Genomic DNA, 23,169 nt, shown 5'->3' on the forward strand with positions numbered 1-23,169 from the left:
TCTGATTAGGCCTTTGTTATTTTCAAAAAGTAGTTACTCTATAATTATTTTTTGAAAGAAATATACTTTACTTAAAACTAAATATTTGGAATATCTATCAAAATTGTACTGAAGTTGAAGCTTAATTCAAAATAATATTTTTACAGTATTGTATCTTTCCTTCCAGAATCATAGAGCATTATTCTTTTTATTTACATAAACAATAGACATGTATACATGTGCCATGTATACATATGTAACAAACATGCACGTTGTGCACATGTACCCTAAAACTTAAAGTGTAATAATAATAAAATTAAAAAAAAACAATAGACATGTAGACCTATAAATATATTTATCTAAACTTTTGTAAAGATCTGTAAAAATACATATCTGCAAATACATGTATGTACAAGTTTTATAGACTTCTTTGACTAATACATTGCTTTGACTAACACATTTTCTTATTTCATAATGTTTTAAATTATGATTGCTATAGCAAATAGAATTTTTCTTTTTGCATTCTAAGTGGTTTTTGCTAATCTATGGAAAGCTTTAGAGTTCTATACTAACTTTGTAACTGTAAATATTACTGTATTTCATTGTAAACTCTAAATAATTTTTTTCAATTCACTAGATTTTTGGAGTAGACAGTGTTATAATTTGTAAGTAATGATATTTTGTCACTTTCTTTGTAATATTTATATCTGTTTTTATTACCCTGTTTCATCAGTTAGAAGTTTAGAAACTTCTTGAATAATAGCAGTGATGGTGGGTATCTGTTTTGTTCCAGAGTTTATTGAGAATGCCTCTAGAGTGGTGTAATCAAACATGGTGTACATAGTTAGTTCGGAAAAGATTTATCTTTTATTCATAATTTATTCTGAAATTCTTTTCACTTTAATCTGTTGGTTTTAATAAGAGAAATGGATTTCAACTTGATGAAGTACATTCACATCTATTAAGTCATACTATTTCTCTCCTTTGACCTACGGATGCGATAAATTATGTTTATTATTTTTCTAATGGTAAGTCCATCTTGTCCACCTGGAGAAAACTTCCCTTGGCCATTATTGTATTAGTCCATTTTCACACTACTGATAAGACATACACCAGACTGGGCAATTTACAAAAGAAGGAGGTTTAGTTGGACTTACAGTTTCATGTGGCTGGGGAAGCCTCACAATCATGGTGGAAGGCAAGGAGGAGCAAGTCACATCTTACGTGGATGACAACAGGCAAAGAGAGAATGAGGAAGATGAAAAAGCAAAAACCCTGGATAAAACCATCAGCTCTCATGAGACATATTCACTACTGTGAGAACAGTATGGGGAAAACTGCTCCCATAATTCAATTATCTTTTATTCCACTGGGTCCCTCCCCACAACACATGGGAATTATGGAGATACAATTCAAGATGAGATCTGGGTGAGACCTCAGAGCCAAACCATATCAACGATGTATCAATCTTTTGATATGGTATAAGATTTTATTTGCTAGTATTTTGCTTAGCGTTTTTGCCTCTGTTTATAGATGTATGTGTGCATGCATGTGTGTATAAACACATGTGCTTTGTTTATCAAGTTTGGTATCAGCTTTTTATGCCAGCTATAAAAATTGAGCCAAAAAGCTTTGTATTTTTCTATGATCTGGAACAATGTAGGCTGCAGAGAAATGTGGCTGTCCTCTGAAGATTTGATAGAGCAACCCATAATACTCGCACACTGCTTTGTATTTCTAGTCAGTTTCTCCAGCATTAATACAAACTACTTTCTCTCTATTCTTTAAGTTTTTATCAAGCCCCTACCATGCTGAAGCCAGCAGAGAGACACAGAAAATGGTCACAGTTTGTCCACATAAAGATGGTGCCACAATACAAAGCAACGCATTCCAAGTGGGTGGAGCACACAAGGCATTTCGTTGGAATTCAGAAGAATGAGCAAATAGTCTTGGCCTCCTTGGCTTGGAAAGTTGATTGTTGCTGCTGTTGTGTGTTTTCTTTTGTTTAATTTTGTTCTTCTCTGAGTGAGGAGGGATTTGAATTGAATCTCAGGATAGCCTCAGTTGAAGTGCTGAGAGCACTTTAGTTTGTAAATATGTACTACTATTTGGGATATCGACATGTGTACTGGGGGCACTAAAGGGCATTCTGGCAGGAACAGAGAAGGCACATTAGGGATGTAATTTTAGAAAGAAAGATTGGTGTCAGATGCCTGGGGAACCTGTAATACAGTGCAACTCTTCCATCTCCAACAACTTAAATATTTCTGTCCATAGTTGCTCTAATGAAAAACTCCAGCTCACTGACATCTGATGTCAAAGATTCAAACAGATAACCTGCAAACTCCCTTCCAATTTTTTTGACCCTATGAACTTCTGAGTTTCTGTAGCTCTATTGTGTCCCCTGTCCTCTGGAGTTGGGCACAATTTGACCCAGGACTTGGAAAATAAAGTGATTTTTAGTTTATTCTGTCTAGTCCACTTCTCTCCTCAGTTATGAATTTCCAACTCTTTGTTAGCCAACAACAACAACAATAGTGGTTTGTATAAGTCACATAAGAGAAAGGCACATCTATATCTTATGAGTCTATTTACAAAGGGAATTATAGAAGATGTCTGCTTGCTAGGAAAAAATCACCTAAGTCAAGACGGTGAATGTGCCATTAAGTCATTTTTTCATCCCTCGGAACCTGGCAGGGAATTGTTCCCCATGGTGCATTTTCCTGCTTCTCTTGCAGCCAGGTTTTAAACATCTTAAGCTATAGCAGTCCCCTCCCCTCCTCTGAGCAGTGACTATACTGCCTCATAAATCTCTTTGGTTGGAATTCTTTCCAACATACCTCTAGGTCCCTTGTGATGGATTTTTTTTTTTTTCTGCCCCTGGGAGGGCCTGTAGTTTTCTCATGTGCTAAAGGAAAGAAATCAGGAATTGGATTTGTACAAACATCAGAAACAGAGTGTGTTGCTATTCTTTGTTTACTTTCTTAACTCTAATTTGACAACATTAAATCTTATGGGATGCACCTCTGACATTATTACAGCAATTTCTATGTCAATTAGTTGGGAATTTTGGTTACATTCCATGAGAGCAGGAAACTTGTACATTTTGTTCAACCCTAAAAACCCAGAGTCTAAAAAAATGCCTGCCAAATAGTAAGTGCCTAATAAATGCATGTTAAATGTCTGGATGAATGAATGGATGGCCACTGATCAGGCACAATATTATGCCTAGTGGAATGCTAATAAAGGAAACATATGACTGCTGCCCACAGAAAACTATGTCTAACTGGGGAGGGAAGATTCCTGTTAGAAACTAAGCAATCTGTGTGTGATCAGGGCTTAAAAGCTCTATCGCAGACTCAGGCTGTGGACATAAAGTGTGATGTTAATGGAGGTGAGTACTAAGTTGCTCCTGGGTTGATGAACAGGTTTTCAATTGCCAGAGGAGGAGGGGAAATCCACAGAAAATATCACTTATCTTCCTGCTTGTCTCCGTAACTACTTCTATAAACAAATCTTCATCATCTGCAGGTTCACCTCCCTTGGTTAATCCATAATTCCTGGGGATCTCTGTTTACTACCACAAGAACAGTATGGGGAAACCACCCGCATGATTCAATTATCTCCAATTGCACCCTCCGACCTTGACACGTGGGGATTATTACAATTCAAAGTAAGATTTGGGTGGGGACACAGCCAAACCATATCAGGATCCTCCTCTGTCTCAGTCACAGTGGCTTGTTTCCATGGATTAACCAGCTGGATTTCTGGCTATGATTTCATTTGAATAAAGACTAACACATTCTCAATCCTCAGGTTCTAAACAGAGATCCTCAGGAATTGTGTCTGTTCTCATGCTGCTAATAAAGACATACCCAATTACCTTGAGGTTTCTAGGTGGGTGGGATGGTGATACAAATTGTGGGAGGCTAAGAGGAAGAAGTATATGAACTAAAGATTGGCTTGTTATACAGATTAAAAAGTCAGCAGCCCTCAGTAGAATAGATGATAGCATGGGCATGATGTCAGTTAATCTTTGCTATTAAGATTCTTGGGGAGAAGACTCATAAAAATTGAGTTCCTTTTGGAGGATCCATTGTTAGGCAGACAAAGGAAGTTGCTGCTCCCCACGAACCCTCAGTTTAAAGTAAGCAGCATACCAAAATGGCATATTTGGGGGTGGTGTTTCTTGAACTCCTTCAGAAGTGATTGCTCACATGGCAGGTATGATTTGGGGTACCATCCATTGCCCTAATCTATCTCCTGCCTCAGTTTATCCTAAAACTGAGAACTCTCACGTTAGATATCAGTTTCCAAAGAACCTCATTATTTAGAAAATATTGCCAGGAGAAGTTAGGCAATACATTTTCGTTACTCATTAACACTTTTGCCTGAATTAGTTCATCAACTTAGCTGTCCAGTTACTTAGCTAGACTTTAAAGAAATGGAATATAAAAAGTGCAAATAATTCTGATTGCTTTTGTTATGAAGTGACTTGTGTTACTGAAAGCACTTTTGCAAAAATTATGACAGTGAAAATATCTGGCATAGGAAAATTATGACAGTGGAAAAAAATCCCACCCAACTGATTCCATCGTGCTTCTAACCTCCAAGCTGTCCTTGCTTATTCTTGGAGTAAGCCAAGCTAACTTGCAGAGGAATTTATAGTTTAATTTTGAAACAAAGATGATAGCTCCTCCCAAAAACAAACCCACTTCTTGCTTGGAAACCCAAAGCACCTTTGTAAAACTAACAAATTAGCCACAAGTTTCAAAATTATGGCCCAGGAATTATGTACCCAGAGGCCAAAAGATTCCTAACCTCCTCAATTGCTCTTATAGGTAACATTACTATTCTAAAACCTAACATCGGTGTTTGAGATACTTTTCAGACCCTGCATTCTAATGGCCCAGCTAGACCAGTAAACTGGTTTAACTAGTTTTGTGATCCCACCCAGGAAATGAAAACAGCAAGAAGAGAGCTTCAACCACTTGTGCTTTCACCTTTGACCCAACCAATCAGCATTCCCCATTCCCTAGTCCCCTTTCTACCAAATAATCCTTAAAAAAAAAATAGTCTCTCAATCTTGGCTGATATGAGTAGTAATAACCACCCCCACCCCCCATCCTCCTGCTTGGTCAGCCCTGCAATTAGTAAACTCTTTATTGCAAAAACCTGCTGTTTTCAGTGCATTGGGTTTTCCGTGTAGTAGGCAAGATGAACCTGTTAGGCAATTATGTTCTCTAAAAACTCATATATATTGAACCTGTAACCCCCAGTGTGACTGTATTTGGAAACAATTCCTTTAAAGAGGTAATTAAGATTAAATGAGGTCATATGAATGGGTCCCTAATCCTATAGGACTTGATGCCCTTAAGAGATGTCAGCAGTGTGCAAACCCAGGGGAAAAGCTGCATGAAGACACAGTGAGAAGGTGTATGATGACTATGGGACAACTAAGAAAAGAGTGATAGAAACCACCTAAGAAATTAGGGAGGAGCCATTTCATGACTAGCTGTGTATGAGCAAGACAGAGTTCACAAGAAGGTTAAAATAAATAAAAAAAAAGAAATATTTTTTATGTGTGAGCCTATTGGGAAAAGTAATATGGGGAAGTTAATTTTTTATATAAAGTGGTTAAGGTCAACATTTATCTGTTCTAACAGAGCAAGTCTTTCCACTGAGAAGTAAAATAAGAGACCCCAAGAAGTAGCAATCTAGGGGTCAAAGTGACTGAAAGAAAACATGCAATGAAAATCACTTTTCAAAGGCTCTGAGGAGTTCTTCAGAAAAGAAATTCATTCATCTTTAACCAGCATTTTACAAACTTATTTAAACTTGGAACATTGTTATTTTTCAGCAAAGCAATCTACACAGCTGGGTTTAGGGAATTCTACCTGCCAAGGCTCCCCTGATATGTACTTTAACCAGATCCTATGTGTCTGTGAGTGTGAGGAATAGGATCCATGCTAGGACCAGAGAAGATCTCTGAATGCCTTGGACATTTCCTTCTTGAAAGGGTTGACAAGGAATAAGGAGTTCTTACTCAAGCCCTACTCTTTCAAGCTGAGTGAGACCATCCTCATATGCTATTAGCTCTTATGCTGAAATTTGAAGGCAAAGAAAAAAGACAAAGAGGATTCAACATCAGAGAAAAGAGAGAAAGAAGAATGGAATATAAAGATGAAGAAATGCCTTAAAAACTAGATACCAACAACAAAACATAAAAAAAAAAAACTCTGCCAGATTTAGCCAGCTAAAGTCAAACTGAAGTTTCACTCGCAGGCATTTCATCTGTCATATCAAAACATTTTCAATACCATCTACCAATACAGCACTAAATCCTGGACTGCCATTAATGTTAACCCATTTATAATTTTGGCCTGCAGCACTACACAAAGGCAGATGACAGCCTACTATTTCACACCTGCTGTTGAAATGAATAAAAATGACTGAAACCCATACAGGCAGAAGAAAGAGAAAGGGAAAAAATAAAGTCAATAAGGTTGGAGAGAATTCCCTGCCTGCCTTGAGTTTTGAATACTAGGATTCGAAGAATGTGTCCTTTACAAATCTAAAAGCAATAAGTACAGCATATCCCAGGTGGGGAAACTGACATGCCTGGGAATAATTTCCTCTTTTTGGTTGGCATTATTTTACCCACCCATTGGATTTAAATGACTTATCTCTTTCGACATTCTATCTTCTTGACCTAAATAAGGATGATACATACTTTCTGTAACATATCTTCATGAACTTTGTCATATATGGTATTGGGAAATTTTTGATGGACCTATGTTCTCTGAAAGGTTGGAACTATTTTTGTACTCTTTTAGGGGTTGTTTACTGTTTTTCCCTAAAAGTGTGCAGTACAACACGTGGACCATTGACTATTCGACATTGATGTAACTTCTGATCTTGTTTTCTCTAATTACCTAACCATAAGTGAAATGCTAAATACAACCCTAAATAATTAGATGCTCTTGTTGTTAATCCTTAAGTTTGTTTGATCTGGCCAAGTGTAATTATAATAATGTATAAAGTACCTGTCTTAAGTGTAGATAATAGATCCCTACTTTTATTATGATACTAAGATAATATTTACCTGTTTTGTTGTCTTGATATTTTCACAAACAGTAGCAAAGCAATGGTGGGTAAAACTGCTTATACTTAAAGCAAATAAACATTTTTGTATTTCTATTATCTAATATCAGTTGAAATTTCAAATTATTCATTAATCTATTTGGCCAGTTCAAGAACAAAGTAGTTTTCAGTACAGTAAGACTATTAATATAGCACAAATCCAGATTAGATAGAATGATATTGTATGGAAATAACTCAGATTAAAACCAAAACCACAACAATGAAAACAAGTCCCATGTACACACCATTCTAAAAGAAGTCAAGTGTCATGCATGTCATCATCCTTCAGCTTCTCTATAGAGAAGATGAGGAATTTAGAGAAAATTTTCTTAACTGTGTGATTTCAATCATGGGAGACAGTGTTACAACATTTTATTTTCTCCCTCTTTTAGGAAGGTATGTTTCAACGTCCAACTCTGTAGAGACTGATGGTGCCTACCAAAAAAAACTGCATCTTATTCCCCAGTTAAACATTTGCTGAGGCATAGTTCTAGCTGATCTGATTATTGGCTAGTTTGAGCAGGAAAAAAGGAATTGGAGAGAATCTGTAGGACAAAGAGAAAATACACATACACTCATATTAGTGACGTAACAAAGGTGTACATCGTGAATTTCCCTTGGACCAACTTAATACAGCAAGCTTAAGTAGGCTTAATATGACTCGTATATATCCCTTGCAATGGAAGATGCAAAAGACATCTCTTGCACTGGAAGATGCCCCAATGGCAAAGGGTCTTCGTATATAGAAAGGGTCTTTGAAAATATAATGGAAAATGTGTATTCTGAAAAAAATGCATAGATTTTAAATTTTCTGCTCCAAAATAAACTTGTACTAGTTTGAGTCACTAAGAAGGATAAGACATCACTTTGAAAAGAGCTCCTATCAGAAACATGAATTCTACTAAAATGGAAGCAAGAACAAACATCAAATTCATGGGGAAACTTGGGTGGAAAAATGGTGAAATCACTGATACTTTATGAAAAGTTTATGGGAACGATGCCCCAAAGAAATCAGCAGTTTCTATGTGAATAATTCATTTTAAGAAAAGACAATGTTGAAAAATGAAGCCCACAGCCACAGAAAGTGCACGTCAATTTGCAATGAGAAAATTAATCTTATTAGTACCTTACTTGAAGAAAACCAACCATCAACAGCAGACACAATACCCAACACCATAGACATCTCAGTTTGTTCAGCTTATGCAATCCTGACTGAAAAATTAAAGTTGAGCAAACTTTCCACCCAATAGGTGCCAAGACCATTGAACCCAGGTCAACTTCAGAAAAGAGCAGAGCGCTCACCGGAAATTTTAAATAAGTGAATCAAGCTTGAAACATTTATTCAAAGAATTATAACAGGAGATGAAACATGGCTTGATCTTGAAGACACAACACAAAACAATGTCTATGAAGAGGTGGAAGTGGTCTAATCAAAGTAAAAGCAGACCATTCAAGAGCAAAGGTCATGGCAATGGTTTTTTGGGATGTTCAAGGAATTTTGCTTATCGACTTCCTAGGAGGTGAAAGAATAACATCTGCTTAGTAGGAGAGTGTTCTGAAAAAGTTAGCCACAGCTTGGCCGAAAAATGCCTGGGAAAACTTCACCAGACAGTTCTCCTCCACCATGGCAATGCTCCTGTTCATTTCTCTCATCAAACAAGGGCAATTTTGCAAGAATTTCAATGGGAATTTATTAGGCATCTACTTTATATTCCTAATTTGGCATCTTCTGACTTTTTCACCCCCAGTATTAAAAATATCTTTAAAGGGCACCCATTTTTCTTCACTTAGTAAGGTAAATAAAACTTCACTGACATGGTTAAATTCTCAGGACTCTGTTCTTTGAGTATGGACTAAATGGTTGATATGATCACTTACAACTGTGTCTTAAACTGGATGGAGCTTATATTGAGAAATAAAGTTTATACATTTATTTTTTAATTCTTATCTTTTAATTCCAGTTTTTCACAAACTTTTTGAAGTCTCTTTGTATTACCCAGGATTAGAAGTGAGTGTGATGAGAAGCTAAGCCATAGAGGACATCCTGTACATCAGGAAATTTATCTCTTTTAGGACTTAACATGTGCCCCTCTGAACCGCAATTGAATGCCCACCACATAGAGATTCTCTACAGGGTCATGATTATGTAAGGGATACTTGATCTTCTCCACCGATTTCCCAGGAATCCACCCACCAGAGGAGAAAGAAGAAACAAAAGTAGAGGGGAGGTAGAAGGGCAGATCCTATTCTCTAAAAATGCTCCCTAAGTGAGCGGATTGTGTTTTAACTACCAAAAAGAGACTTTGTTAATCCTCGGAGCTACTTCTGTATCATTAGGAGATAGAAAAATTTGACAGAGCACAGTTGAAGACAATGATCAGAAAAAAATAAATACCTGTTTCAAATTTGTTGCCCCACCCTCTTCAGACTCCAATCTATATTTAGTAAACTTAGTTTGACTCTTAACTATTAAAATAGACAATATATCTCAGAAGATGAGATCACTCGCCTTTTTTTCTAATACATAAAAATGTCTTCTTGCATACAATGCTAGGTGAGAAATGTCTACAAAGCAGCATTTTGATATTTATTGTCTTCCATATGACCAATAATGTCTTTTCTGAATCTCACTAATTCCAGTTGTACTAATGTTTTTGTTTTCATGTCAATGATGTTACAATGAATGTTTGTACCTGCAAATAACCAATACACTATATTGGACTATGTGCTGTCAGACTTCTCTAATTAAAATGAATTGGTCTCTGAAACACTCATCCTTGGCACAGATAGGAAAATCTGTCAACAAAGCATACGATTTGTAGGATACAGGAAAATTAAAAAAAGAGTAATGTTATCATCATCCATCATTACCTAGGGAACATCTAGAGGCAGTGTACAATATTTGTCCACTGAGTGAACAGTAGGATGCCTTGACTTTCCTGAATTAGTTAACTATTTTAGGTACCCTGTTTCTGAAAAATATATAGATTACCCTGCAAGCTTCTGGCAGATTGAAGCCTGGTACGTGAAAACCATGAAATTAAGGGAATGCTAACAGTGAGCTTCAAAGCTATTTAGTGTAAACTTCATAATTCATTGGTGAATGAATTCAGGTACAGATAAGTAGAATGATTTGTCCCAGGTTTAGAGGATCATAATTTAGGTCTTCTATTTGCAGTCTAGTCTTTTTCCACTAAGATTCCAGTTCCTAAAAACATCTGTTTACCCAAGGCACATTTTCAAGTCTCAGTGTAAGGAACTTAGTTGAAAATGGGGACCAGGAAGATTTTCTTTCATTGTGAAAGAGAACAAGGACAGTGACTAAATTAGTAATCCTGCTCTCCTTCTGGGAAGAAACTAGAGGACTGTTGGGCATGACAGATAAAATTAGCAAGTGTCAAAGAATGGGCATCTAGGACACAGTTAAAATATCAGTCCACAAATCCTCCTAATTATATATAATGTCACTTGCTCGGAACAACTGAAAGTTTCTAAGAACCATGGTCTCCACTCAGGCTATGATCCACAGGTATGGGATAATCTCAATATGAAAGAACAAAGATGACCAGTTGGAATGGATGATTATTTCTTCTGGGAACTCTTAGGATCTGATAGCTCAAAACATACGTGAAAACTATAGGCTCATATTTGTAATACCCTGCATAACTGGATAGTTTGTAACATGCCAATGGGAAGGGGATCAGGAAAGGTTGGTGAGCAAAATATTGTTAGGGAGTAGATTGGTTGTTATTGTCAGAAGATATCTGATTGGCAAAGTTGAAAAACTGGACTGTTGCTGAAAGAGTAAATTTAAGACTGAATTCTGAGTGAAACCTGGGGTAGACCAGTTGATATTGGGGTAAAAGAGAGAAGTGGATGCAGAATGAACCAATGCATAAAAGCAGCCATGTTGTTGGGTAACAGTGGGCTTATCAAATATTGACAAACATGAAATGATTGTAATCAGTCACTGTCAAAAGAGAACAGGTTCCTCCTCTCTTTTACAAATGATCCAATTAAAGGAAACATGTTGGCTATAAAAGTCAAAATCAACAATGCACTATACACTGACAACCCATCCAACATATAAAATCAATAGTGCATTCTGCTACCATCCAGCACAAAGCGACAGTAGCAACTTCCCCACCTCTTTAGTCAAATATGACACTGTATCAATCGATCAAAACTCAGTACTTATTGAGCAAGGCTTCTGAAGAGTACAAACTGCATTATACTTCTATACTTCCCATTTTATTTTGATAAATTTTAACTTAAAGGCATAATACTTGAGAATTTTCTGTTGACACATAGAATGTTTCTTTGTATAATCACCATATAATTTGACATTGACTATATTTACAGCAAGATTATAAAAATACTGTAGGGCTAGAGATGCAAATGTCATTGAATGAGGAACTGTAATTTTAGTTCTGTCTCCATACCATGGCTTTGTGCAATTCCTCCATTCAGTATGACAAACAAGACATATATGGCTCTAATTAGTCATCAGACTTGCTCTAGAACTAAAAATAATCTGAAAGGAGGGAACTGAGCAAGGACTGGAGATGGAACAAATCGTGAGTTTGACAGAAGCAAAACCAATTCACAGCTTCATATTTGGTGAACTGTGCAGAAGGCAATAAAATGGAATCTGGCTCCGACTCCATGTGTCTTATAACCTTGAGTAAGTCACTTTTCTTCTCCAGATCTCAAAGTCTTTAAGGAATAGTCTCAATGAACGGCAGTAACCATGCAAGCACTAAGCTTTAGATTCAGTTGTCTAAGTATTTTTAAACTTTTTCCCCTCAAGATCTACAGTCAAATTTTCTATCATGACACTGTGTAATCAAACTAAAATTCATAAATATACCAGTATGTTCAATGATCTCTAGTCTTTTCTGTTCTATTCATTTTTATTTCTTATTATTTATTTATTTTATTTTATTTTATTGTATTTTATTTGAGACAGAGTCTCACTCTGTCGCCAGGCTGGAGCGCAGTGGCACTATCTAGGCTCACTGCAACTTCTGCCTCCCTGGTTCAAATGATTCTCCTGCCTCAGCCTCCTGAGTAGCTGGGATTACAGGCACGAGTCACCATGCCCAGCTAATTTTTATATTTTTAGTAAAGAGAGGGTTTCACCATGTTGGCCAGGATGGTCTAGATCTCCTGACCTCACGATCCACCCAACTTGGCTTCCCAAAGTGCTGGGATTACAGGCATGAGTCACTGCACCCGGTCTCATTTTTATTTTTATTTTTTTTTTTTTGAGACGGAGTCTTGCTCTGTCTCCCAGGCGGGAGTGCAATGGCGCGATCTCGGCTCACTGCAAGCTCCGCCTCCCGGGTTCACGCCATTCTCCTGCCTCAGCCTCCCGAGTAGCTGGGACTACAGGCGCCTGCCAACACGTCCGGCTAATTTTTTGTATTTTTAGTAGAGATGGGGTTTCACTGTATTAGCCAGGATGGTCTCGATCTCCTGACCTCGTGATCCGCCCACCTCGGCCTCCCAAAGTGCTGGGATTACAGGCTTGAGCCACCGCGCCCGGCCTCATTTTTATTTTTTAATAAATGCTGAACATGTCTGTTTATGGGTCAGAACCTACAGCTTGATGAACAGTTTCAGGGTTCTTGGATTCTCTTCCTCCCATCCTTCCTCTCATCCCTTGCATGTACCTTCCTCCTTTTTCACTTCCTTTAAGCATCTCTGCTTTCAATCCCAAATGTTGATTTCCTGTATTTAGCTGAATTTGTATTTTTCTTCAAATCTATATTTCTCCATCCCATAGGACTAGTGCAATGCAAAGACCCTCATTAGCTGCTCAATAAATACTTATTCAGTTAACTCACTAATTCCTTATCCTCTTTGAGAATAGGACATGTGGGAAAAAGGCCATCTATTACCTAGATTTTTGAAAATGTTGGATAATATAAAATAACATACTTTAAAAGTTCACAAATTAGAATATGTTCATAATACAATTAAGTAAAATTAGAGATACTACATTTTATAGAGAGAATTAAGTTACAATTATCTCTCAGTATACATGGGGTTTGGATCTTCCCTGACGCCCAAATCTATGCACACTCAAGTCCCATGGTCAGCCGTGTGGAACCCAGATACACACAAGGTCAGCCCTCTTTATATGCAGGTTTCCAGTCCTGAGAATCTGACTATGGCTGAAAAAAAAATCTGTGCATAAGTGGACCCACACACCTCAAATCCGTGTTGTTCAAGAGTCAACTGTAAATGCAAGTATAAAAAAGACTGGAAGGGAATGTTCAAATATAATAACTGCGTTTTACCTCTTGGTAGGGAGTTCCCAGGCAGTGTTTTCTTTTTCTTTTCTTTTTTTTTTTTTTTTTGACAGAGTTTCACTCTTGTTGCCCTGGCTGGAGTGCAGTGGCGCGATCTTGGCTCACTGCAACCTCCACCCAGGCAGTTTTTAAACTTATATTTTATACTTTATTCTGCTTTTCAAATTATGTTTCTTAAAATGTGCTACTCTGATAATTAGAGAATGGAATTATTGAAATCCTGAGAAAAAAAGACAAAATTTGCCAAAAAGTTTTGTAAAATGATTTGGAGTAGTATGTCATTGTACATTGTGTTTTTTTACGTATATGTTACTTTCTTAAAAACAATTGATGAGATTCTTTTTTAAAGCTAGTTTCCTTTGTATTTCTTAAGGGATCCAGTACTAAGATTGTATTGTTGCCGGTATAGTATTTGTTTCCTACCACCTAAGAATCCAAAATGAATCAAAGCCTGACTGCTACTTCTTTCTATGTATTTTTCATACATGTTAATATTATAAGTTATCGATATAACTGTTATATATAGAAGACTGACCATGTGTCAGGCGTTGTTTCTTCTGTATGTATGTGATCTTATTACTCCCCATGACTATCTATTTTTATGGACAAGGAAACTGGGTGTTGAAGATTAAATAAGTAATCATTTCAATGGTGGAACCCTAACTTGAATCTGAGCAATCACAAAAAAAAACTCTCACTTTAGAGGTTGCTGTATTTAATCTTCATGAATCTGTGATGTTAGTACAATCAGCTTCACAAGTTTGTACATGAGAAAAGGAGGCAAAGACACAGCAAGAGAATAGGTTGTAGAGGGTGAAGTTGTAATGTATATTTAGAAGTTCTTGGCCAGGCACAGTGGCTCACACCTAGCACTTTGGGAGGCTGAGACGGGAGGATCACTTGAGACCAGGAGTTCAAGACAAGCCTGGGTAATATACTGGGATCTCATCTCTACAAAAATTTTAAAAAATTAGTCAGGCATGGTGGCATGTACCTGTAGTCCCAGCTACTGGGGAGGCTGAGGTGGGAGGATTGTTTGAGCCCAGGAGGTTAAGGCTGTAGTGAGTCGTGATTGTGTCACTCCACTCCAGCCTGGGCAACAGAGACCCTATCTCAAAAATTAAAAAATAAAAAAGTTCTCTATTAAAAATCATGTTTATAAAAATTATAACCAAATTCTTTAATTATATTCTACAAAATTTGATTCCCATAGGAGCTTTGCGAATTTCGACCCTAAAATTTCCATGAAGTAAAAGCAGGTGTGGGTATACTAATGACTCTTTCTTTTCGCAGATATCTGAGAGACATATTTATATTTTAAAAACATAATGAAGAAATACAATTATGCTTTCTCAGTATTTTTGAGTTTTGACTACAAATTTACGAATATTCAAAAAACATGATGTAATTCATTTGTTGAAACAATGAAAAGGTGAAATGCAACAGATTATTCCATCATCTCTTCACAAATCTGACCAACTCTCCTCCCTACCATGAGGAGTTCACTGGTTAGTGACAAAATATCTGCACTCCATTACTGTGTTTCCTTGTGGATTTCTTTTTTATTCCATTTGATACTTTTACAAGCAGTATTTTCCTGTTCAAAAGCCTTCAGAAATTCTATTCACAACAAGACATAGACAAAATGGTCTAATGAGCATACAGGGTTTTCTACAAGGGATCCCCAATTAGCTTTTTCAATCTGATTACTGTTTTAGGTTACTCTGTATATAATTCTGCATACTTCACAAAAAGATTGATAGAATTTTAGAGACAGAAAAGACCTTAAGGTTCATCTCATTAAACCAGGTCATTTTAAGTAAACTACTGGTAGTAGGAGTATTTTAGATCATATAGAAGCTTAAAGGTTAACAAACTTTTCGTTTAACTTCTAATGATGTACTGTAATTTTCTAAAAAAAGTTTGTTGAATTCCCTGCATTATTTGCCTTGTGTTTTCGACACATTGTGTGACCTGGTAGAAATTGCATGTTTGATACAATGTTTGAATGTAAATGAATAGAATGAGCCAATATAGGAAACATGTATAGATGTTGAGCAGTTTAATACCAATAAAACACAATGATAGATTTTTCTGAAGACTCCTATCATTAGAAAGACCTAGTATGGAGGGAATGAGGAAGAAAAGTACCTGAATCACAATTTCCATATAATATGCCCATCAGCAAACTTCTAATGTGATAACCCTTTTATAAGAAAGCCCATCACTAAAAATTTGCTCATCACTTTACTTTCTGGTTGGGGTCATCAAAGCAACCTGGGATCACAAATCATTAGAACTGGAAGAGATGTTAGAGATAAGCCATGTACCCCAGCCTCTTCATTTTGAATGAGGAAACTCCAAGTCCAAGAGTTTAGGATCCGGTATATAAATAGATCACCATTAAAATAATTAAGAAAATCAGCAATGTTTTAAAATTATACCCCATAAAGCCTTCCAGTTCCCTTGAGTACTGTCTTTGGTCTGCCTCTCACAACTAGAAGGAGACTAATGGGTCAATCTGGGTTCTCCCATTACACATCAACACATGTAGCAATAGATTTTTCTGGTTTTAACATGGGGGGCTCTGGATTATATTATTTAGGACAAAAAATCTCTTCTTATTAAAACCATTGCTCCCAAATAAATTACTTAGAAAAGTAGTATAAAAGATGAGACGGATACTACGTGTTCATTTTTCATTCTACTCTTACGTATCCATCCGCCAATTTGGAGCTTCCACACTTTCCAGTTACAGGATGTCGTTAGGAGTGGGAGTAGAGAGGAAATTAATGAGGCACTGAAGCTTAATTTTTAAAATCCTTGTCAGTGTTTAAACCTTAAAAATCATTTCATAGTCAAAGCAGTCAACTTAAGAACCCATATACTTATTTCAGAGATGTGAGCCATTTCTAGAACATCTTTTTTATAATTGTTTTCAAAACCCAAAGCACATTATTTCAACTATTCTCAATCATGGCAAAGATTTGTATTTTGAATGTGGTTTCTCCTTTTCACAATAAAAATGATAATTGGAATCAAGCCTGGTTAATAAGTGTGGAATCATTTGGGCTGTGAACAGTGTGGTGGTTGAAAAGGAATAAGGGTGATATCTTTATGTGCTCTAGAAAATATAGTCTTGAGGAATTTCAAAAAGGATTTAGGTTCTGACTGTAAGAACCGAATAGGTGTCCTCTCTTGTTGGTATCAAGTTAAAAGGGTAACATTAGTTTGGATCCAAGAAATGTTTTGGCTTAGGGAAGACTACCAAGAAAGTCAAAGAAACCTGGGTTGAAATTCCATTTCCACCATTTCCAAGTTGTGGGACCTTAAAATATGAACTTAACCTATCTGAAACTCATTTTCTTCACTCTAAAATAGGCTCATTAAAGAGGAAATTGCTGTGTATAAAGTACTAGCTTAGTTTTGGTCATGATGTGCACTCGTAAGTGATAGATCTTTAATATCAGAGTACATTTAAAAATATTTATAGTTTCTAGTCACACTGTTACTAGGCTGTGTTCTCCATGAATAAATATATATCAAAATTCCTGAGCTAAAGGCCTGACTTGGCAAAATTTTCGGTAGATGCTGAAAGATACCTTCTTCTTGCCAGTAACCCTTTTCTTTTTTGTGTCACCTCCCCCACTGCACAGCTTTGTGTTGCATGCATGTGCCTGCCTGATGATATTCATCTGTTCTTTTTAGAATGAATCATCTCATTTTCCAGCCAAGAGGCTGGCACAGAAAGCCTCCCCTGTTTTATCTAAGACCACACCCAAGTTAGCTACTGCATGTAACATCAAGGTCTTCTGACATTAAATCAAGTGATCTTGCCACTCTACCAGCTGTTTTTTATCCTACGAAGATATTAAAAGGATCTACATTCACTAAGTGCCTTCTTGATATACTTATCTAATACTATTTCATTTTCATACCCACAGCCCCCAAGTTATTAAAATCCACTCTTCCCATGTGGAAATATTTAAGCTCAGAAAGGATGAACAACTGGTCCCAAATTGTACAGCATGGAAGCAGCAAAACTTGGTTAATTTCAGATTTCCCTAAAAGAAAGCTCTAATTCCAAGCTTATTCACCATAGAAATAATAATGCATATATGGCCACACTATAAGATGCTCTAGGGGACACTTGGCAGACTATGAATCATTTGAGTCAAAATATAGTGGGATAGAATCTATTCACATCCGTTCTCACTGCTGCCTTTTATGTCCCAGTTCCAGGTGTAGGGGGTGTTCAATCATGTGTAACCAAGTCCTTTTCTCATAAAAATCCTTTCTCCTAATTATTCCTCAACTGGATCTCCAGTCATGACCTAGAAGATAGAGATAAAGGAGCCACTTAGTCTTCTGGTGACCCTGAATTTAATGAGCTCTACATTCATGCCATTGTATAAATGAGTAGTGTATATTCCTTTCCTTTTTCCTTTCTTGCCTAGCCATGTGTAATTTCACTCTTCTCATTTTCTGAATTACTTACCTGTATGCTCTTGCTCTTCAAGGACACTGAGATTTTCTCTTTGTTTCTACTCATACACACTATTTAGTCACAACTTCACGGAACACTAGCTTATTCCCTTAGTCAAACTCATCACTAAGCAAGAAAGTCTGAGTCATTTAGGATAGTGCTCCACCAATGCTCAAAACTGGCTTTGAGTGTGAAGACTTAGACTCTGATTTTGATATGTGGAAGCCCACTAAGTTTGGTAAACAGGTGTATCATCCATTCACATTAAATATTTTCTGCAAGTCATGCTGTAAAGGCGGTAGTACAAGCATCCTAACTCTCAACAATGACCATTTCCCCTCATTTACTGAGGAGGAGAGACATTATAACAAGATGTTAGTGCTGTGCTTTCAGTGTCGCACAGTAAAATATTGAAAAGATTTCCTTCATTTCAGTAAGCACTTTTCCACCAGGGTTGTCTCTCTCTTGATGTTCTCATAAACCTGGAGTAGTCAAATTCTGAAGCTGTCACCTCCATGGTCATTGTGCTTTGCCAACTGTGCTTTAGTTCTAGTTCTCACAGTGGTTCTTGTGTCCATCCTTCTTTGTCTTCCTCTATACCAGAAGTTTCTAACATGGAGGAGCCAAGAAGAGAATGAGCTGAAAAAATCAGGATGGTCTGTTGTCACAGAACCTTAGAGAAGTAAACAGGGCTTACATTTGCCCAACATCTGTGCTCAGTGTCTCATATTCTGAAATCCATACTGGCATCAGATGGCCATTGAAAGATTCAGGGGTTTGGGAATCTGGCCCAACATCTTTGTCTCAGCACAGCTCACATTGTTTAAAATGTATTCAGGCCTCCTCAATAAATAATGTCTGAGGGAGACATGTTCCATAAAAGGTCCTCCATGAATGTCTTTTTGTTTGACCAACAGTTTTTAAAAGTCAGGTTATAAACCACGTAGCAAAGTACTTGTATCTCAAAACACTTTTTACATCCTAGCACTATGTTAAGTGCTCTCAATGCAATAGAAGCATACAAATAGTCCCATCCACAAAGAACTTACAATTAGCCCAAAGAAATGACATTTAGTTTACTTTCCACTAGAAAAAAAATTCTTGACTTCAGCCATTAAATAAAAAGAGAATTCATTTCAGCTTCATTTTCTCTCAGCCTGTATATTAATATCTTGATTTCCCTGATAGTATCCAGGCATAAAAGTTATGCTTTCAATTTTTCATTTAGATGAAAGATATTTCACATTGCCTGCTATACCACTGAGGACTAAGTAAATGCTCTTCAGCTTTCCTTTTTAAAAAAATAATAACCCATGCTTATTTGGATGATTTGCTCTATCGTGGCTTGAGAGAAAGCAGTATTGGGTCTGTGGCAATATTGTTAACCACGCAAATGACATTCTAATTGCAAAGACCTCCTGGCTCAACTGGGATATCACTTCTAAAATCATATCTCAGTAATTTATTCTCTCAATTCCCTGAAGTGCTGGCTTGAGGTCAGCGTCATCCTGTGAGAGAAAGCATCTCTCTTGCTAAAGCTACAACTGCTGCTTTTTTCCTTTCCTCTTCCTCCCCTTCTACTAATCTGTTCTAAAAGAAATTTCACATCAGACATGGTCAAATGCTGATGATTTCATCCCATTCAAATTGTCCTTTCCTGCAGACAGTTAACTCAAAATTATAAGATGAGGTCCCACAAGGTCACAGAAATGGCCTCCTTGTTCAGCACCAACTACCCCAAACCTAGGCTATGGGACACCAGAACTGCTAGAGTAATAGTTGCCAAGAAATTGCATAAAAGCAAATGATTGCATGTTAGCTTAATTCTTTTCTCTGAACCATCAACTTTTTATAATTCAAAGTGAGAGTTTAGAGTTGAAATCATAAGTCCTACACCTTTAGTAGGAAGAGAATCCATGGCCATTAATCGGCTGTCAGGGCAGCATGGTGGTTTTGGGGTCAAACCCTTCAAGTTGGAAGTGTCCACCTTACTGGCCTGTCACCTTGGATAACTTTAGGAAGTTCTTAAGTTTCTAAGCATCATCTTTTCTCATTTGAAAGAAAAAAATTATATGAGCTAATATCAGTTCATTGCAAGTACTGAATTAGTATTAACTAATATTATTTTAAAAATGAAAAGATAAAAGGCAACCAGGGATTGCCTCTTATCTATAGCCTGAATAGTGTCTTCCTCTAGGCCAGGGTAGCAGAGCTTTCCCTTTTTGCCTGACCTCCTTTTCTCCTCAATCGTCCACAGTGCTTTGGTGCTGCATCTTGGAGGCCCAAAACAGATGTGAAACTTACCTGGAAAAGACTTTCTAATCTGTAGCAATTACCATTTTGAGTCATGAGAGTGGCATCTAGCTGCATATTCTACTTCCTGTCTCAGTCAGATTAAACTTCTTTAAACATTGCTTTCTACATGTTATGTACCCCAAATTTTTCCACCAATTTCTATTTCTTGCCTGAACAGTTGGTAATTTTCTGCCTGGCTCAGGGCTCTCTGTGGTTTGGCTTCATGCCACCTAGTTACCCCTTACCTCTCCTGTCCATGAGAAATCTGCTTCCTTTCATCCAGAAATCTCGATTTCATAGCTGTTTTTCAATGCATGGCTTCATTCCCATTGCTTCCTTCTACAAGCATGCTCTCTTTCTCCTTTTTAACTCCAGAAGCTGCCAATCTGTAAATATCTGTCGGTTTTCACTTTTTCTCTAAGGCATTTCAAACCTTTACTAAACTTACTTTCTAAATCAGAGTTGGCGTTTTTTTTTTTTCCCATAGAAGGCCGCATAGTAAATATTTTAGGCTTTGGGAGCTATAGCATCTTTGTGAAAACTACTCAACTCTCTGGTTATAGCATAAAGGCAACCATAAACAACATATAAACAAATGGGTGGGACTGGGTTCCAATAAAACTTTATTTACAAAATGATGTTATAATACTTGACATCAATTCTATGGTGTTATAACATTTACTAGGAATATCATGATATTCTGTTATTTATTGAGTTACATGGAGTAGCAGTTACTTTCAAACTCAGATTTTAAGCTGTATAGTGGTAAGACAAACCTATGATAGCCCATATATCAACTAGCCTAGCACTAAGCATATAGGTTACGGTTAATACAGATATCATTAGTTGAGTAGTTGGTTGTTTTTCTCTCACTGGCCTCAGTGATCTCATCTATAAAATGACATATTCGAATTAAGTTTTCTTCTGCCTCTGGCATTTGATGTAGCTATATTATAAAGCTTTAAGCTTTTTCAAAATTTTACTTTATTAAAAGTTTTAATGGCTTTCCTTCACTTTAATTTTTTAAATTGTCATAAAATATGTATAACATTGTATTTGCCATCTTAAGCATCTTTAAGTGTATAATTCAGTGGCATTAAGTACATTTATATTCCTGTAAAACCATCACCAACATCCATCTCCAGAACCCTTTTAGTCTTGCAAAATTGAAACTTAAGTCCATTAAACAATATCTCCTAGCACCTCCTCCTAGCTCCTGAAAACCAGCATTCTATTATCTGTCTCTGATTTTGACTATTCTAGGGACTTCGTATAAGTGAAATCATATAGAATTTGTCTTTTTTATGATTGGCTTATTTTACTCACCATGACATCCTCAAGGTTCATTCATGTTATAACATATGTCCAACTTTCCTTTTAGGGCTGAAAATTATTCTATTTGTATATACTGCATTTTGTTTATTTATGTCAATGCACACTTGGATTGCTTATATATTTTAGCTATTGTCAATAATGCTGCTATGAACATGGGTGTGCAGATAAATATGTTTGAGAACCTGCATTCAATTCTTTCGGGTATATACCTAGACGTGAAATTGCTGGATCATATGGTAATTCTATTTTTAGTTTTCTGAGAAATCAGTATATTTATTTCACAGTGGCTATATGATTTACATTCCCACCAACCGTGCACAAGGTTTCCATCCTCCCACATCCTCACCAACAATATTTTCCTTTTTTGAGAGTAGTTACACTAATGAGTGTGAGCTGGTATATCACTGTAGTTTTGACGTGCATTCCCTTATTATTAGTGATTGTGAGCATCTTTACATGTGCTTATTGTACACTCATATATCCTCCTTAGAGATATGTCTAAGTCCTTCACCAATTTTTTTAATCAGTTTCCTTGTTTTTTTTGTGTGTGTGTTAGAGTTTTAAGAGTTCAGTTTACTGCCCTTTGGCCTCCACAGTTTCAGGAATTCTCTGTATATTCTGGATATTAAATACGAGTTGCAAACATTTTCTTTCATTCCATAGGTTGTATTTTCTTTTTTTTATTATTATACTTTAAGTTCTAGGGTACATGTGCACATAGGTTGTATTTTCACTTTGTTGTTAGGATCCTTAAAGCACAAAAGTTTTTATTTTTCATGAAGTCCAATTTATTTTTTTATTTTGTTGCCTGTGACTTTATTGTCATTTCCACAAAATCGTTACCAAACCGAATGTTGTGAAGCCTTTTCTCTGTTTTAAGAGTCTCATAGATTTGCTCTTACATTTAGATCTTTAATCTATTTCGAGCTGATTTTTATATATGCTGTTAGTTATGGTTATACCTTCATTCTTTTGCATGTGGCTATCCAGTTTTCCAACGCCATTTGTTAAAAAGACTGTCTTCTCCCTCTTGAATGAATTTGAAAACCTTGTTTAAAATCATTTTACTGTATTTTTAAGGGTTTATTTCTGGATTTTCTATTCTGTTGGCCTATATGTCTGTCTTTATGTCAGTAACATACTATTTCGATTACAGTCACTTTGTAGTAACTTTTGAAATCAGGAAGTGTGAGGCCTCCAAATTTATTTTTCTTTTTCAAGGTTATTTTGTCTATTCAGAGTCCCTTGAAATTCCATATAAATTTTAGGATAGATTTTTCTATTTCTGCAAAAACGTCATGGGGTTTTCATAGGAATTGCCTGGAATTTGTGGTTTGCTTTGGGTAGTGTTGCTCTTTTAACCAAATTAAGTTTTCCAATCAATGAAAATTGGATATCTTTCTATTTATTGATTCTTTAATTTATTCAGCAATGTTTTGTGGTTTTCATTGTACAAGGTATTTGCCTTTTTAATTTCTGTTTTACTTTTATGATGCTATTGTAAATTTAATTGTTTAATATCATTTTGGATTGCTTTTTGTGTTTTTCTTAATTTTGTGATATGGTTTTGTTATTGCCTAGTGTCCTTTCACTTTAACAAATTTTTAGTGCTCT

The sequence above is a fragment of the Symphalangus syndactylus genome, chromosome 1 (assembly GCF_028878055.3).
Source record: "Symphalangus syndactylus isolate Jambi chromosome 1, NHGRI_mSymSyn1-v2.1_pri, whole genome shotgun sequence".
NCBI lineage: Eukaryota > Metazoa > Chordata > Mammalia > Primates > Hylobatidae > Symphalangus > Symphalangus syndactylus.